Source organism: Lonchura striata, chromosome 8 (genome assembly GCF_046129695.1).
Source record: "Lonchura striata isolate bLonStr1 chromosome 8, bLonStr1.mat, whole genome shotgun sequence".
NCBI lineage: Eukaryota > Metazoa > Chordata > Aves > Passeriformes > Estrildidae > Lonchura > Lonchura striata.
In genome coordinates this window covers 37,127,255-37,145,473 of record NC_134610.1, presented here as the reverse complement: position 1 = coordinate 37,145,473, position 18,219 = coordinate 37,127,255, and the positions used below count along the sequence as shown (strand labels likewise).

Sequence of the window (18,219 nt, the reverse complement as noted above, 5' to 3'; positions counted from 1 at the left end):
GCAGAGAGGCTGAAGGGAGGGAGGGAGAGAAGAGCAGGAGTTCTGTCCCAGCCAGGCTCTCGGAGCACTCACATGGCTCTCTCCTCCCAAGCTCCAGCACTTCAAACCAGAGCAGAGCAGGGGGAGGAGCGGCCACAGCGCCGGCCCTGCCAAGCCTTCCTCCCCAGCGCCAGCCTCCCGCTGCTGGCACAGCCTCTCGGGGACCCCGCTGCCTGCCTGGGGACCCACCGGAGCCCCCCAAAGCCTTTGGGAGCCAAGCCAGCCTTCAGACCCACCCTACCGATCCCTAGTGCCTGTCCCAGCAGCTGCTACTAGATGTTTAACTCCTTCCTGCCCAAAAGATCCTAAATCCTCTCCCCCTGCTTGACAGCTCTGGTTAAATCACCAGCATGCACAACTGTACGTGGTGGGGTCATGCATGGACACGGTCCTCATGGATGCCCAGCTTTGTTGGAACACCCCACTTCAGGCCTTGGGAAAAGGTTATAATCTCAGAGGAAAACTGAACAAGGAGGGAAACAAATCCCAGAAAACAGTTCCAATATTTCCACTGGCCAGAAACACAACAAGTCCCCAAAGCCAAGTGTGTAAAGCCACTTTCCTGGCTCAGTTACAGGGCCAGGACCCCCTGCCCAGGTGCTGTCACAGGATGGAGGGAGCACTGCAGCTTTCCTGCCCCGCCAAGCATCACATGCCAGCAACACCTTGAAGCCAGGTCTGAGCAATCACAAGTTTCCCAATCACAAGTTTTCCTGGAGCCCAGGATGAAATTCTTCACTGGGCAGCACTGGCACTCTCCCACACCCCAGAAATTTTGATTGTTCTTTGCCTCTGCTTTAAAAAGTAACCCCCAAATCCACTTATCCAGCTCAGGTGACGGTGCCCCTCATTCCTAGGGATGGCCAAGCAGAGATGGAGCATTCCCAGGGCCGACACTGCCATGGTGACACTAAGCAAGTCACCTCCACAGCTCAAGAAGTGTCCCTGAGACAGGGTTTTGATGGGGAGGTGACAACTTTGGCTGCCCTTGGCTGTGTGTGACCAGGAAGGTCAGAGTGTGCTGTGGTCCTACAGAGTGGAGATCTCCATATGCCAGAGCTGATGCTCCGCTTTAAAAATATTCAGGAAAATCACCGAGACAAATGCTCAGATGTTCATTTTGCTTTATGCAACATTCCCCACAGTATTTTGAAGCAAAACAGGCAAGTTTTCCCCTGAAAATGGGAGCTGGCTGCTGCTGCCAGCAGCTCTCCCCGTGACCGATGAGGTTAGGGGCGCCTGCTGTGGAACAGCCCCCACCAATCTGGACAGGACACGGGTTTGTCCAGATGGCAGAGCTTCCATAGGGCCCCTCCCAGAGCTCCAGTACTGCCATCAGCCTGGGGAAGGAGCCAGGTCCTGCTAGCCTTCTCTGGCGTGTCCTGACCAGCTCGGCTGCCCTGGGGCCAGGGTGCGGTGGCACCACTGGGATGCAGGACTCCTTGGCACATCTAAGAGGAATAGGAACGACTGCTGCTTCCATTCCCACTGGTGGGATGGAAACCTTGGTGTTCCCAGAGCCTCTCCCCACCCCAGAGCTGTGCAGCTGCCCCCATGAGCTGCCAGGATCTGGGCAGCAGCACCCTGCTGAGGTACCCCGAGCGTGTGCAGACAGGATGCCCAGACAGAGAAATTCCCACTTCTCCCTTCTCTTGGAATTAGGCAGCTCATGAGAGGGGAGGGCAGCAGCAGTCCCGTGGGACACCCTCATTAAGTCAATGAGCTTCATTTCACTGCACACCTTCTTGCAAGCTCCCTGGGAAGGAGCCAGGGCTGGGGCATACCCAAAAAAGGAATTTCCAGATTAGATGCCCTGAGGGTGGGCTGTGGCACAGGTGGGCACTAGAGCATCTTGGTCCAGTGCAAGCAGCTCTGCCACTGACCAAGCAGCCAGGCAGGGACTGGGAAGGCACCAGCTGGTGAAATATTTTGGAGAAGTATTCCCCCTGCGAGAAGCCAGGGCAGCTGGCTTGCTGGCAGAGCAGGGAAAACCCCTTGCTTTTACCTCCTCCAGGCTAAAGGCTCCCAAAAAGCACTTTGCACACTCCATGAGACGCTGCTGCCAGCTTGCCATAACCTTGGACTTCTTGAAAAGCAAAACTGGACCCTCACCCTGGTTCTCCCTCCCAAAGAGGCTGGCTGCATCTTCCCAAAATTGTCTGACATCTGGTGCTACAACATGGCACCTCGGGAAAAGGGGGATTGGACTGCCCTAAGACAGCACTGAGGGCTCAGTCCTGGGCCAGAAGAATGATGGGGGGAGGGGGAAAAGAGAGAAAAAAATAGAGGTGGGGGAAAAGAGTGGAGATGGGAAGAAAAGAGATTGGGGGAAGAGGGTGGGGGGAAAGAGAGTGGAGAGAAGAGAAGGGGAAATGAGAAAGGAGGAACAGGGAAAGAAAAAAGATAAAAAAGAGATTGGGGAAGTCAAGGAAAGAGTGAGGAAGTGGAGGAAAGTGTGTGGGGGAAGTGGAAGAAGTGGAAAATGAGAATAGGAAAGGAGAGAGAAGGAAAGAGAAAAGAGGAGAGAAACTACAAAAGAGAGGAAAAAAGAAGAGGGGGAAAGGCAGGGGGAAGAACAGAAAAAAGAGAAGAAGGGGATGAGGAGGAAAAGCGAGGAGGACAAGGCAAGAGGGGGGAAGGGGAGGGGAAGAGAAAGGAAAAAAGAGATGGAAGAAAAAAGACAAAAAGAGAGGGAAAAAAAAGGAGGAGAAGAAAGGAAACTGAAAAGAGAAAATGGGGGTAAAAATAGGTTAAAAAAAGAGATAAGAAGCGGGGGGAAGGGAAAAATAGATAAAAATAGGGGAAAAGAGCCTGTCATCAAGACCTGCAGCCTTTCATCCGTGGTCAAAGCACACCGATGCTACTCTCCGGGGTTGTTGTCCCTGCAGGATTTTGGGAGGGGACAGGGAGCCTGCCGCAGCCCAGCTCAGCAATTCCTCCTGCACAGGCCAAGGATTCCCCAGTAAGAGCCACACGGATGGACGGATAGGCAGAGGGACAGAGGGACGGACGGATGGACAGCAGAGGGAGCCTCAGGCTGAGCAGAGAGCAGACGCTTCCTCAGGGAGATGCCACCGTGCTGGACAGTGCTGAGATCCCAGAGCTGGGAAGGGAAGGGAAGGGAAGGGAAGGGAAGGGAAGGGAAGGGAAGGGAAGGGAAGGGAAGGGAAGGGAAGGGAAGGGAAGGGAAGGGAAGGGAAGGGAAGGGAAGGGAAGGGAAGGGAAGGGAAGGGAAGGGAAGGGAAGGGAAGGGAAGGGAAGGGAAGGGAAGGGAAGGGAAGGGAAGGGAAGGGAAGGGAAGGGAAGGGAAGGGAAGGGAAGGGAAGGGAACAAACCCTGATAGCAGCACAGGCAGAAAGTCAGGGGTGGGAGCACTCTTGGACTTATCAGAAAACTTCAGGGACTGTCAGCAGGTAACTATAAATCCTATTGACATTTGGGATTCTAATCCATTCCCCATCTAAAAGCTGCACACAGCAGTTGAAAGGCCCTTCTGAAGCCGAGGATGTTGCCACACCCCGAGCCACTGACCTCCCCTGCCTACAGTCCTCGGAAAGAAACAGTGGCACCCAGCCCGTGGGTGGGAGCTCAGCCAGGGAGATGGGGAGGCAGGACACAAGGGTGCACAGGAGCCCCAAGCTGGCCAGCCCAGCCCCAAAAACTACAGATACCACTCTGTCAAGTTCTGCCTCTGGAGCTGTGTAACACCGGGAGACCCTCCCTTCCCCCCCTTCCTTCCCCCCCACCCCGGACTGCAGCATTCCTAAACATTTACTCATGGAGAGCCAGAAACATCCTCCCGGAAAATTCTTCTATAAGATAAACCCTGAAAATGTCACGACTGCCTGCGGGAGCCACCAAATAGCCCCAGGAGGGCAACAAGGGTGACTGTGCCCAGACCCTTGTCATTACCTGCATCCTCCTCCTCCTCCTCCTCCTCCTCCTCCTCCTCCTCCTCCTCCTCCTCCTCCTCCTCCTCCTGAACTGAGTAGGGCTGGACAAGGCACAGCCAAGAGGTGCTGGTGTCCTACTCTGCCCCATCCAAACGGACAAGAGGACAAGGCAGCAGAGAATTGTGGCTGGAGTGACTTTGGCCACCCTGTGAGGTTTCCTGGGGAGAATGGATGGTGGAGAGGGACCATCAATATTTGAGCACAGCCGAACCCAAGGGAGGTGTATAAAATGTGAGTTTGGGGTGAGCTGTAGCCCCCAGTCCCCCCTCACCCTGCCTCCACTGGGGCCATGTCTCTGCTTCCAATCACTCACCTGCCCCCAAGGCCAGCCGACAGCCTGGAGATAAGGCAGGGAAGGCAAGGGAAGGAATGCGACCCCCTGGATCATCCTCCTCCACGTTAATAAATCATCTTGCAGACTAACTGCTCCCTGGACAGGAGAAGACTGCTTCTAACTCCCCACCAAGGTTCTGGCTCAGCTGGGGAGCCCCAAATTTCAACTGAGTTCCTGGCATTCCTGCCTCGGCTCCAGCAGCGGGACAGGGTGCTGGTTTTGGTCCCCCTGAGGAACAGGAAGGAAGTGCATTCCCATTCCCAGGCACTTCTTTCCCTGAGGGTATAGGGAGATCAGTGCACCTGGCACCCCGGTTAGCACTGTAGACAGATTCTGTGTAGCAGGATGAGGGGAGATGAGGGATGGGACAATGGGATGGAGGGTTTGTAATCCAACTTGATGCCATCCCAACCAGAGAATCAGAGGAGGACAAGGCACCCAGGTGGGGTACATGTCCCAGAGCTTAAACAAAGCTTCCCAAGCCAATGATGTCCCTTAACCATGCCAGGATTTTAACCCTCCAATGTGACAGAGGAACAAAGCACTATCAGCAGGTAACCCAGCACCAGCTTTGAAGCCTACACAACAAAAGCTGGGAGTTGCCCATCTCCAGCTGTTTTCCAGGACTTAAGAAGCAAAGAAAACACCAATACAGTTTAAAAACCCCAATTCACCAAACAAAATGCAGAAGAGCTACCAAGCGACGTACCTGAAGCTACAAGAGAGCGTCACAGCCTCCAGCCCGTGGAACAGCAGCTGTCCTGCACCCAGCCCAGCCAGGGATGCTGGGTGCCAGCTGGTCCGTGCTGCTGCAGGAGGCAACTGCCACAGCTCTTGGATGCTTTATAGAGCCTCACCATGGATTTTCAGGGAGGAAGACCACCTGGCAGGTCATTAATCTCACCTTCAACACAGCATGTGGCAATCAGAATCCAAGCTCACACGCTTGCTGCAGGGCCAGGTGGCGAGGAACGCTATTTTCTTAGGGAATGGACAGGAAAAGGGGGATTGGGGAAGGGGTTTGTTTTGGGATTTCAGCTGCAATCTCCAGCTCATCCAACCAGCCTGGCTCTTGTCAGCGCTGCCCTCCTGCAGCGCAGGGGACTTTGTTTGGCTTGGAGGCCCCCAGCTGTGTTCGTAATAAGACTCCGTGTCTGCTCTGTGGTCCTTCCACCTCTTTGCACTCCTCAGACAATAGTTTGCCTGTGCTGCTGACTTTGGCAGCATTTTCAAAGTTTTGGCTCCTTCCAAAGTTTCCTCTGCACCAGGCAGCCAACCTTGGCCATCGTGCTTTGTTGTCACATCCCCTTGCATCCCACCCCCGGCTGTCTGCTGTCTGCAGGGCACCGTGCTCCGTGCTGGACCTTTTGGGCCCCGAATTGGGGACATGACAGGAAGAGGTGCCTAACAGGCCCTTTGGGGGTGCATGCTGGGGTCATGAACAGCCTGGATGAAGGGCAACTGGAAAAGGGAAAGCATCACCCAGGCCTTGAACCCACCCAACTGCACACGTCCCAGTGCCATAGCGAGAAATCAATCAATTGAATGCCTTGGAACCAAGTCGAGCGATGAGAACCTGATATCAGCCAAGGCTGAAATTCCCCTTTTCCTGCCATGTCTCCACAAGTATTTAAGCAGGAAAACTTAGATCTTTTGAGGAAGCCCAAACAGCCTTGGAGATGGATAGTAAAGGGGTCAAACAGGTGGGTGATCTTTAGCTGCTCCATGCAAGCGCTGGGGAAAGCCACCAGGAGCTGGATGAAGCCAGAACTCACATCATCCTTTTCCAACCAAGAACTAGAGCCAGTATTTGACCAATTATTCTTTTTTTCTATAAGTCACTTGGTTTTAAAGCAAAATGCAACACAATAAACAGCTTTAATGCACTGAAGTTCACCACCTGTAACAGGACAGGTGCCAAGAACAAGCAGTGCTGTAATTTGTGTCCCTGCTTGCATGGAGACAACATGTAGACAGAGCTTGAAGACAGAGATTCCAGATCAGGCTTGCCCCCTCCTGAACGCAGGGATGATGCCACAGCCAGGCACCATCCCAGACTTCAGCATCCCAGAGCAAAGCTGCCCAGCCCACGGGCACAATGCCATGAGCCAAGGGCATCCCTGCAGCACAGCACCACTGAGATGGGTACCCACAAGCTGTTTCCTGGGATGATAAGGGGTTAAAAAAAAAAACTGAACCACACAAAAAAGCCCAGCAGGCATGCCTGAAGGGGGGGATTAGAGGGAATAGGGCCATTTCTCAGCAAAGACTATGGCAACCTAAATAGAAAAGTAACATTACTCTCAAGACAGGGGCCCTTTCCCTTTACTCCTGCCCTACAATGTCACTATTGTTTTGCTGACAACTGGTAATTATCCCAAGCTGCACACACTGGTATTCCCCCCGCTTTAACCGGGAGGGATTTTGCAGCCGCCGACCCTCTGACACCAGCAAAAATTCACATACCAGAGAGTTCAAAGGGGGGGCGGCCTGGGAAGGCTGAGCAGCCTTGCAGGGAGACGTCATTCATCCAGCACAGGGTCCCAGAAGGCTGGGGCTGGGAAGGGACCTCTGCAGATCAGCAAATCCAAGCCCTGCTGAAGCAGACTCACCTGCTGGGTGCACAGGACCATGTCCAGCTGGGGTTTGAGCACTGTCAGAGAAGGAGGGTTCAGAACCCCTTCCAGTGCCTAAAGGGGCTGGGGACAAGGGATGGAGGGACAGGACACAGGGAATGGCTTCCACTGCCAGAGGGCAGGGATGGGTGGGATTTTGGGAAGGAATTGTTCCCTGAGAGGGTGGCCAGGCCCTGACACAGGGTGCCCAGAGCAGCTGTGGCTGCCCCTGGATCCTTGGAAGTGCCCAAGGCCAGGTTGGACACTGGGGCTCGGAGCAGCCTTGGGATAGTGGAAGGTGTCCCTGCCATGGCAGGGGTGGGGACTGGATGAACTTTAAGGTTCCTTCCAACCCAAACCTGGCATTCTGGGATTTGGGATGGTTTTGCTCCTGATGGCCATGCTTTGAGTTCAAGGTGCCCCAAAAGTCAGGGGGTCTTTTCTCATATCACCATCCCAGATAAAAAAATGTTCACATCCCAAACATCCAAGTCTAAGCAGTGAATCTTTTCTGAAGACAAACAACAAACAAACAAAAAAAACCCAAACCAGACAAAACCAACAAAAAAAAACACTAACAAAACCCACATAGAAACTCCTGATTAAAAGTTCTGGGGAGCCAGGACCCCCAGGATGAGACCCTGCAGGCTGCATCTGTCCTACTGCAAGAGGATGGGGATAAGTCAAATCCATAATTTTTCACTTACGGGATGGAGGAGTCACAGTCCCAACATTCCCTGCCTAACAGGAGTTCATCTTGGTGCCAGCCCCAGCTCAGATAAGGTGATAAAAAAAACTCTGTAAACCGTCTCAAGATGGATTAAAACATTCCCATGGTCAAAATGTAGATTTTTTTTTTTCTGCTTTTGCAGGCTGGTGCAGGAGCCAGAGAGCTCAAAATTGCAAAAAAGCTGCTTTTTTTCCCTGCCACAGGCTACAAGCAGCATAGCCAAGGTCAGAACAAGGCAGAGGACACACACAGCCTCCAAAGGACCCAGCTAAAAGGACCAGCTCCTCTGGCATCTACTTTAATATTGCTGTTTGATTTTCTTCTGCATTTTAATTACACGATCACAGAAGTTTCTTCTTAACAGGAATGCTGGAAACCAGTTTTTCCTGCAGCAAAGCCAATTCCACAAATGCTAGCAGTGACCTGTAAAGTTAAAAAAAAAATCCCCATAAATCTTCCCTTCATCATAGCAGCAGTGTCACTCGCCGGGCTGGGATTTTATTTATTGTTGTTTTAAGCACCCAGGAGAAAAGAAAACGCTTCTAAAACCCCACTTAACCTGCTCCAGCTGCAGGGGAAAAAAAAAAATCCTATGTAGGCAGGACCTACACTCTGGGACTCCGGGCAAGCTGCAGCCTGTCTCCAGAGCACCCAGCTGGGATTTGGGGGAATGAACCCCCCTTCTGCCAGGCCCACAGCCTCACCAGCTTTAGCCAGCTCCTCATTAAAATGTGGGGCCATCTGCAGGGTGCAGAGCCTGAGCACTGAGGCTCCAGCAGCTCGGAGACAGCCTTGCCCTGGGACCAGGACCTCGCTTTGGAGGATGCTGGAGCCTGCAGGAGCTCCTGAGGCTGCACTGGGAGCCAGCTCCTGGCTCCTCCCGAGGCAACAGCAAGGATTAAACCCAGACTGTGCTCTCCAAACCCCTTTTGGTTCCTTTGCACCCCATATTTGGGGACATCAGAGCTCAGTGGGATGGGGGGAACAGCAAAGCTTTCATGGCCCTTGGGAGAAATTCTGGCCGGCCACTTCACAAGGAAAGAAGGCAGAAGAAAGCCTGGAAAGGGGCCGCTGGGAAAGCAGAGGAAAGGCTGGAAAAGACTGAAATGGAACAATTTATCAGGCAGCTGTGCCATAGATGTGGGTGCTCCAGATGCACAGCACCCACTGGGAGCCACCCATCGGATTTTTGCGTGCTGGGCTCTGACACCTGCTGCACACAGGCAGGGAGACTCCACCCGAACACCTGGAGGCAAACTGGGGCCGTCAGGTGGGCAGAGAGATAAAAACAGCTCAATGAAGGGAAATGAAGGAAATGGGAGGGATTTTTGCTCCCGACCCAAACAGACACGTTTTTACTGGTGTTGCTGCTGTTTGCTGCTGTTGCTGCCCCAAGGTCAGAGGGGTGTCAGGGGTTCACAGCCACCCCTGCACAGCTGGAACTGAGGGAGGGATGTCCTGGGAGCCCTGGTGCTGGGATACAGGGGATGTAGTGGGAGACCAGAGCACTGGGAGGCAAGGAATGTTCTGGGAGGGAGCACTGGGATCAGGGGATGCACCGGGAGACCCATCTTCATTGTGAGAGTCAGATTTACAGCGACACAGGCTGTCCCACGGTGCCGGTGTGGCGCATCCCACTCCAGTGTGGTCCCCAAACCAGGCCTGGTGTCCTTCTTGGGGCAGAAGTGCTTCACCAGAGGCCCACCCACCGCTGGGGTGGATCAAATACCCACGAGGTTGTTCTACCACCAGTTTTCTCAATTCCCCTGCCGCCGGCTGATGCTCGGCCCCGGGAGCTGCTGGCAGAGCCCGGGGCAGGCGCAGGGAGCGGGGCGGAGCCCAGCCCCACTCTGGGGCTGCCCGGCCATGGGAGCGGCACTCCAAAACCAGCAGGCCGGGATGGAGCGGGATCTGGAGCAGGATCTGGAGCAGGATGGAGCGGGATGGAGCGGGATGCAGCGGGATGGAGCGGGATGGAGCGGGATGCAGCGGGATGGAGCGGGATGCAGCGGGATGGAGTGGGATGCAGCGGGATGGAGTGGGATGCAGCGGGATGGAGTGGGATGGAGCGGGATCTGGAGCGGGATCTGGAGCGGGATCTGGAGCGGGATGCAGCGGGATGGAGTGGGATGCAGCAGGATGGAGCGGGATGCAGCGGGATGGAGCGGGATCTGGAGCCCGCACTGAGGGTTAACCACGTTGCTGGGACACCCGCAGGCGTAGAAATCCAGCACTCGTTGGATTAGTCTAGACGGGCTGACCTTTCCCTCCGCTGCCGAGGTGAAACCGGCCGCAAAGCAGCCCCGCTGGCTGAAAGGAGGGGTTTTTGTCGCTGTTTAGGTGTTAGGTTTTGTTTCAGACGGGAGCCAAAGAGGGAGGGACATCGCCGTCGCTGAAAGAATCATTTCAGTACCTGCCGCCGGAGAGGGATGTGCAGGAGACGCCCGGGGCTCAAAACCTGCTGCCAAGCCCGGGCTTTGCCCAGCAACTCGGCTGACAAAAGAGCCTTTCATGAAAGAGGACGATGTCAACCCCGCAATTAGCAAGGGAAAAGAAAAAAGAGCCGAAGGAAGATTATTACCTCCAGCAGTTGCCTCTGGGGGCCCCTCTCCAGTGGCTTCCTTAACTCTTTCGGCTGAGCCCGAGGAGAAGAAGGTGGGAAAGGAGCCGTCAGTGTCCGCGTAAGCCAAGGGCTGGCTGGAGCCGGGCTGGCAGCCCCGCCTTGAAGGATGCCATGAGGATTCCCATCCCCCTGGCACCCAGAGGGAGCCAGGCCCACGACTCCATTGCATCCTGGCTGGGAGGGAACTGTCTGATACCTCCATCCAGCCCAGCACCCCGAGAGTCCTGGTGGGATTAGACTCCAATCAAGAGCCCAGCCCAGCCCACTGGGTACCACACACAGGCACGGGAGATGCCAGGACACCCACACGCCCTCCACCTTTGTGGCCCTGACATCACCATCTCCCCACCAAAAAGATGTGCCCAGAGCAGCTCTAGAAGTAACAACTGGTTAATCAAATCCTAAATCTGAGCTACCTGGGATAGTGTAAGGTGTTCCTGCCCATGCCCAGGGGGTGGAAGAAGACAGGCTTTGAGGTCCCTTCCAAACCAAACCATTCAAAGAATCTACAGTAAAAGCCAAAAGTCACAGGCGTGCTGTTGTCACACACCTCTCTCAGTCCGCAGTGCCAGGGGCTGGGACTTCCTCTGCACCCTGATATCCGTGGGGACTTAGTGCCACCTGGAATCCTTGCGGGTTTCTACTCCACCCACTCCCACCCATCAGTACCCTGCTGAGCCCCAGCTCCTAGCACAACAGGGCACTTCTCCAATTTGGAACCCAGCTGGGGAGATGCTGGCATCACTGATAGTGTCACACGATGTGTCCAGGGGTTCCATGTCACCCACATGTCCTAGGTCCCCAGGATAAGGGTCCTGGCCCCTCTGGAAAACATTTTGGGACCCCAAAGAAAAGGGGAAGGAATAAGCTGTACAGATGCCTTCCCACCATGCCACAAGTGAGCACCACAAGCTTATCTAGGGATTATCAAAAAGTTGCTGTTTATCCAAAAGTCAACAATCTCCAACTCAATTAAGTTACAGACTAATGAAGAGGATGGAAAAGAATAAATTGGTTTGATTACTATGTTTTCCAAAGGGAAGGCAAGTGGCTAATTTAGGAATTATAAACTCCGAAGTAGCTTCAAGGACCATTGGGCTCTCAGAGATTTATGCCAGTTGTGACAGTGGGAAGAGTATGGGGATGGTAATGCTGGGTTCCAGGTGCTCCAGCTCCTATTCCCACCCTGGACTGTTTGAGCAGACTCCCACAACCCGGGGACAAGGTCAGAAGAACAGCAAGATCTTATAGTCCCCAGGGGAGAAGGAAACCAGCAGACTGAGCTTGGGAATAAAACTCCAATAAATCTACTAATGACCAATTTCCATCTTAGAAAAGGGCTGGGAGGCGATGCCAAAAAAAAGCAATAAAAATTCTGCAAAAGCAACCTTTTTAAGACACGGGATGTTCCGGACCAGATGTTGCTTGCTGAGAAAGCCCCAGTGCCGGGGCTGCTGCTGCCAAACAGTGCTGCTGGTCAGAGCCAGGAGCACAGCAAGCCTCTGGAGCCTTGGCCCTGGAGCAGCCCCAGCCCACAGCCCAGGGGATGTCAGTGTCCTGCTTCATTCCAACACTCCTTAGGAGGTCAAAGCCATCCACCTTCGGGTGGTAGGAACCACCCCTTCACCCCCAAAGGGCTGATTAACCACAATCACACCTCGAGGGGGTGGAGGTTTTTTGCCCTCAAGCCTCTCCGTCTCTCCCAGTGGTTCCAAATCCATATTAAGGCAATGCCAGAGCCCCTGGTATCTGCACAAATTTCAAAACCATTTTCTAACCCTGTTTAGCTCCTTGTGCTTCAGTGATATCTTTGGCAACGAGCTCCCCAGGCTAACCAAGCCCAACACTAACAGCCACACACGCTGCTGCTACCATGTGCCTTCCTCCACCCACAAAGTCAGGGACTTCTTCCCGATCCCCAGGATTTAAGGGGACTTAGTGCCAGCTGAAATCATTGCAGGTTTCCCCTGCACCACCTCCCACTCATCAGCAGGACAGGGCACATCCTCCCGAGGGTAGCAGCAGCGCTGCTCCACACACATCGCTACCCAAATGATGAGGAATGTGGCTGGAGGACAGGAGAGCCAGGGAGAGCACCCCCACAGCTGGCAGAGAGGAAACTGGGACACGGGGAGAGGTGGAACTCATCCATCATGGAACCTCACTGAGTGGTTTGGGTAGGAAGGAACCGTGAGGTCTCACCCCCTGCCATGGGCAGGGACACCTTCCACCATCCCAGGCTGCTCCAAGCCCCATCCAGCCTGGCCTTAGACACTGCCAGGGATCCAGGGGCAGCCACAGCTTCTCTCATCAACCTGTATCAGTGCCATGACACCTTCAGAGGGAAGAATTTCTTTGTAACATCCAAGACATTACCTCCAGGCTTGCACACTCACAGAGATTGCAGCATGCTCTTGGAAAGGACTCCTCTCCAATGTTTTCCCAAATATCATCAGATACAACAGAAGAATCGTTAGAATGTTTTATTAATCCCATACCTCTGGGCTGCTGATATACATCAATACTTAATCCCAGATGTCTCCTTCAGTACTTTGAACTCTCTAGTGAAATTCCAGAATTAATTATTTTCTTGGTAAACTATCAAGAGTTTGGGAAAAAAAGACAGTGCACTTGCTGGGATTGTTATTCCAGGGTTTAGAGTATCATCCCTAACAGTAATGACAGGCCAAAGTGGTGCAGAAGAGAGGTGACATTCCTGTCACAGAATATGGGGTGGGCTGGAAGTAACACCAAACCTCACCTTGTTCCACCCTCTGCCATGGACAGGGACATTTTTCACTTTCTCAAGGTGCTCCAAGCCCATCCAGCCTGGCCTAGAACACTTCCAGGGATCCAGAGGCAGCCACAGCTTCTCTGGACACCCTGTGCCAGGGCCTCACTGGGAAGAATTCCTTCCCAATATTCCATCCAGCCTTCCCCTCTATCAGTGTGAAGACATTTACCCTTGTCCTGTCACTCCAGACTCCGGCAAAAAGTCTCTCCCCCTCTTTTTTAACAGAGGATGCAGCCTGGGATGAGTCCTTTCCCCTGGCTCCACATGCCCCTTTCTCCTCATAAAGAAGAGGTGACATCCCCCCAAGAGCAGAGCCAGTTTCCCAGCAGCACAGATTTTTCTGCTCAGGGAGTTTTAAGCCAGGCAGTGACGCTTGAAGCAGGATTGCAAAATGTTTTCTCCAAGGGCTTGGATTTGCTGCTTAACAGCACCCAAGTTTTGTCGCCATAAACACTGGAAGGAGAGGTTAGTCCAGCTGCAGGCCAAAATAAATAGGGAACAGTGTCACTGAGAGGCTGCTCTTCAGAGAGAGAAAAAAAAACCCTGCTTCTCCAGAATATGGAAGTGTATGGGCAGGGTTTTCTAGTGGCCACAGAGAAGAACAGATCTCCAACCCTCCAGGGACACGCAGCAGCAGGGAGGGAGCTCCCAGGTACTCACAGTGCTGGGCCAGCAGACACCACATGGAAACCTAAAACCAACACAAAAGCTCTGGGAGAATGGATGCTGTGGAAGGACCAAGTTTGGGTACAGAGCTGGGGAAGTAATGGACAAATTAGGATTAGGGCTTGAAAAGGTTGTGTTCTTCAATCAAAGCAAACTGCCAGAGAGCACAGCCACTCTGCAGGATTACTCAGTCTCTTTTTAAACTTCATTTCCAGCCCCAAAGCGCCACCCAAGCACAGCCACTTATTCCCTGCTGTCACCTCCTTGGGACAGGCAGGAGGGATGCGATCCACCTGCCAGGATGATGGACCAGGAACTCAGAGGTGCTGCAGGGAGATGTCTGCAGCCTTGTCACCTTTCAGCTGCCGGCAGCCTGGGCAGCTCCCCCTCCCCAGCAGCTCCCTCGGCACAGATAAGGTTTTGCAAACAGCAATCCTGCCAGCTGATAAGGAGGTGAAGAGCCTGAGGAGCTCCTGGAGCACAGCATCCTCCCCAGTTCCTCCAGCCCCTGCCGGGAACCTCAGTGGTCAAACAACGCTGTCAGAGCTGAGAGGTGCCAACCTTGTCCAAGCCAAACCCACAATGCTGGGTGCTGCCCACATCCAATTCCCTCATGTCTTTTGAAGAAATTCCTAAAATAATGCTAGGAAAGCTCTGATGCCCCGTCAAACCCCACCAGGTGCTGATGCCAGAGCAGTTGTGCCACAGGTTGTAAATCACTTTGCACAGTGATTCCTTGTGAGGAATCCCAGCCAGAAAGACCCACAGCCCACTGGGGATGAAAATTATCAGGAATGAGCCTCTCAACCTGCAGCTCCAGCACCTGTTGTCCGTAACAGTGGGAGAAGGCAGCTTGAATTCCCAGGGGCTGTCTGCACCCTCAGCAGCAGCAGAGCAGAGCTGGGGCTGCTTTTGGGGCTCCTCCCGACGCCAAATGGAAGCACAGAAATCCAGTGTGAGAGAAGATAACAAATCATGGAAGCACTACAGTTAGAAAAGACTTCCAAGGTCATCAGATCCAACCACTCACCCAGCACAGCCAGTTCCACCATTAAACCATGTCTCCAAGAGCCACATCAACACATTTTTCAAACACTTCCAGGGATGGTGATTTCATCACTTCCCCGGGCACTCTGTTCCAATGCATGGTTGCTTCTACCACCAGAAGTGGCCTGGCCAGCAGATCGCCCCTATCCAGGGACCTGGCACAGGATTGCCCCCCCAGGAATGGGGATTTTCCCAGCACCTGATCCAGCCCATGCCTGAGGTCACTCATAGCCCTATTTGTGATTCCCCCCACACTAGCCAGACCAGACCTGAGGCAGCATCCTCACACTATCCCTTGGGGCTGAGCCTTTCCTGAGGAATCCCAGAGATCCAGTGATAAGAGGCCAGCCCAACTTGGGGCAGCTAAGCCCCCAAATTTGCAAGGCAGGCAGATAAACAGAAAAGTTATCTCCATACCAGGACAGCCTTTGCAGCAAACATTCCCCAGAGCTATCACAAAGGCAGGCTGGCAGAACAGGCCCTGCAGTCCTTGGACATTGAACCAAGGGAAGGGGGGAAGAATAAAAGAAAAGAAGGAAAAAAGCCACACCAACCCACTGAATTCCTTTAAAACCTGATCTGCAGCCTGCCTTTGGGAGACGGCCAAGTCAGCTGGGTGAGACAGGCACCTCCCTGCCAGTGGTGACCTCCGCCAGCTGCATTCCCCCAGCACTCATCCCCTCTGCCCTGGGCAACCTCCTCGGGGCCCCCAGCGTGGCTAACCAAAGCTGGAGGATGCATCTCTTGCAGAGGGTCCTGGCTGGCCCTGAGTGCCCCAGGATGTTGATGGAGAGGATGGGAAGGGCATGGATAACTCTGAGTACCCACTATTAAAGCAGTGCCTGGCCCTCCAGCTCAGCTTGGCTGCACTGGACAGTCTCCAGGGACCTAAAATAGCCAATTCAGGATTTCACATGGGAACAATGTTCCCATCTCTGCAGATCTCCAAGGGGAGCTTTGTTCCTGCGGTCCCTGGGGAGGCACCCATGCCACTGAAAGCAGCATCATAAATGCAGCCCAGGGCACTTGGAGAGCTTCTCCCAGAGTTCCCACACATGCTCTGGGAGTGCTGGGTATCCCTGCTGCCCCAGCCAGCCTCCTTCCCTCCACAGCTGACCCCGCTGCCCACAGACAGTGCCAGAGCTGTTCCTGAATGACACAAAGCCTTGCTCCAGTAAATAATCCACCAATTTCATGGCTGACTTGCCATTCTCCTGTACCTGGGGATGCCACTAACAGAAAAGTCATGCCCTGCCTGGGACAGCAGAGAGGGACAAGATGTGATGCTTCACACCATGCTGGCACAAGTCAAAGACCAGACCAGTACCCCAGAGAAAATCCACTTTTGGATTGTCCCTTGCAGCTCAGCAGCTTTGGCAGTTGGGTTCCTGGGATCCAGGTGGGGGCTCCCTGTGCCAGCCATGGCTGTTCCTGCCTCCAGGTGCTGGGCACGCGTCCAGAGACCGGCTGCAAGGGTAGGAGGGCTTTCATCCCGCCTGGCAGCCGGCAGGAAGCTTTCCTGTCGGGGAGGTAAAGTTCACCAGAAACACAGGCAGTGGGAGAACCGGCTCCATGTGCCTCGTAGGGAAATAAGCGTTGAAGAGCTGAGTCAGCACTGAATTCCCCTCTCTCAGCCCAGCTGCACCCGCAGCTTGAGAAGTGGGATGTTACAGGGAGCCCCGAGGGCAGGGAAAAGCCCAGAAGAGTATGGGAGGTGTTGCATCCCCAGGGCATACACTCGAGGCTCCTAACCACTCATAACACTTCCAAGGACATGCAGCCACAGGGAGGATTCGTGAAGAAAACGCTAACACATGGAGCACGGCCACTTTGGGGCAACGCTATCCTGCCTGTCCCACAGCCAGCACGGACCTGATAAACCACTCTCCTCCCAGGGAACTGCAGTCAAGGATTTCCCCAGCATCCGTGGCCGTTGATGGGATGGAGCACACGGGACACCCCGGGCTCGGGAGCCACAAGGGATGTGGCCATTAAAGGAATCACCCTCAGCTTCGGGAATCACAACTGGGCGCAGCATTTGGCTGGAGGGGAGACTCCAGTCCCCATTCCTGCTGTGGAGAGCCTCCCAGGCGATGGGGGGCTTCAGGACAGGGAGGAGGTATGGAACCCTGGGTACGGAGGCAGGCACTCCCCTCCCCAACATCCCGCAGCATCCCGTGCACGTTACCCGGCTCCTGGGAAGCAGCGGGGACCAGCAGGACAAAGAACCCGAGCAGCAGCCGCGGCGGGGGGCACCTGCGGGAAGGGAAGGGGAGAGAGAGGTCACCCATCCTCCTGCCGAATGCGGGGCGCCCCCCGGCCCCCACCCCACCCCACCCCGAGGTCCTCCAGCGGTCACAGCCGGGTCCCCCAGCCCCGGCGGCTCCAGGGTGCCGGTACCCCCCAGCCCCTCGTGTGCCAGGGCACCGGCTCCCCGCGCTACGCGTGCCTCCCAGCCGGCGCCTTCCCGGTGCTGCTGCCGGCCTCCCCCGGTGTCCCCGCGGTACCGGTGCTCCTGGGGTCCCGCCGCGGCTACACCGAGGACCCCCCGCCCCCCAGAGTCCTCGTCCTTCCTCCCCGGCGGCTCCCTCCCTCGTCCTGTCCCAGGGTGCCGGTGCCTCCCTCCGCGGCGGTTCCAGATTCCCGGCGCCGTCGCTCCACAGCGGCTCCGTCCTTCCCGCACTACCTGTGCCCCCACATCCCCGACGGCTCCAGGGCCCCGGTGCGCCCCGCAGCCCCGGCGCTCACCCCGTGCGCATGGTGCCCGCTCGGCGCCGGCAGCGCGGCGCGGCTCCGCTCCGAGAGGCGGGCTCGGCTCGGCTCGGCTCGGCTCGGCTCGGCTCGGCTCGGCTCGGCTCGGCTCGGCTCGGAGCGGCGGGATCGGCACGGCCCCGGGGGCGGGGAGGGGAGGGGCGGCAGGGCCGGCCCGCCCCGGGCGGGTGAGCCGGGGCCGAGCTCAGCCCACTCCCAGCCCCCGGGGCTGGGGCTCTTACAGCCGGCGGTCTCCTGCAGGGTCGGGGGCGCTCCCCGGGGGTGGTGAGTGGGAGAGGCACAGCTCTCCCCGAGGAGCATCCCTCTCAAGGAACATCCCCCCCCGAGGAGCATCCCACCTCTGTCCGGGGTGCCGAAGAGCACCCTCACCTCTAAAGGGCATCCGCAGGACCTGCCCCGGCACCTCCTACTCCACCAAGCCCAGGGCTTCGGCTCGCAGACCAGGTCTGGTCTTGAAGGAGGGAGTGAATCAGCGAGCCGAGCTCTTTCCCTCTCCCAGCACTTATGCGAGTCCCGGAGCACGGAGCCCGGCGCTCTCAGCATGGCACCCAGTTCTCCTTTCTGGCCCTTCGTTCGCCCTCACTGCGTGCATGGGGCTCGGGAACTCCACGATCCTGCCTCCTTCATAGTGCCGTGAGCCCAGCCC

General features: G+C 55.4%; 1 long non-coding RNA gene across 1 annotated transcript; it reads right to left on the bottom strand.

Moving 5' to 3' along the window:
* Positions 1-7,809: 7,809 nt before the first annotated feature.
* Positions 7,810-18,009, bottom strand: LOC116183842 (uncharacterized). The gene is made up of 3 exons (XR_004148535.1): positions 17,943-18,009; positions 16,990-17,057; positions 7,810-8,094 (listed from the first exon to the last, which is right to left on the bottom strand). It is a non-coding gene; the product is annotated as an uncharacterized LOC116183842 (long non-coding RNA).
* Positions 18,010-18,219: the final 210 nt, after the last annotated feature.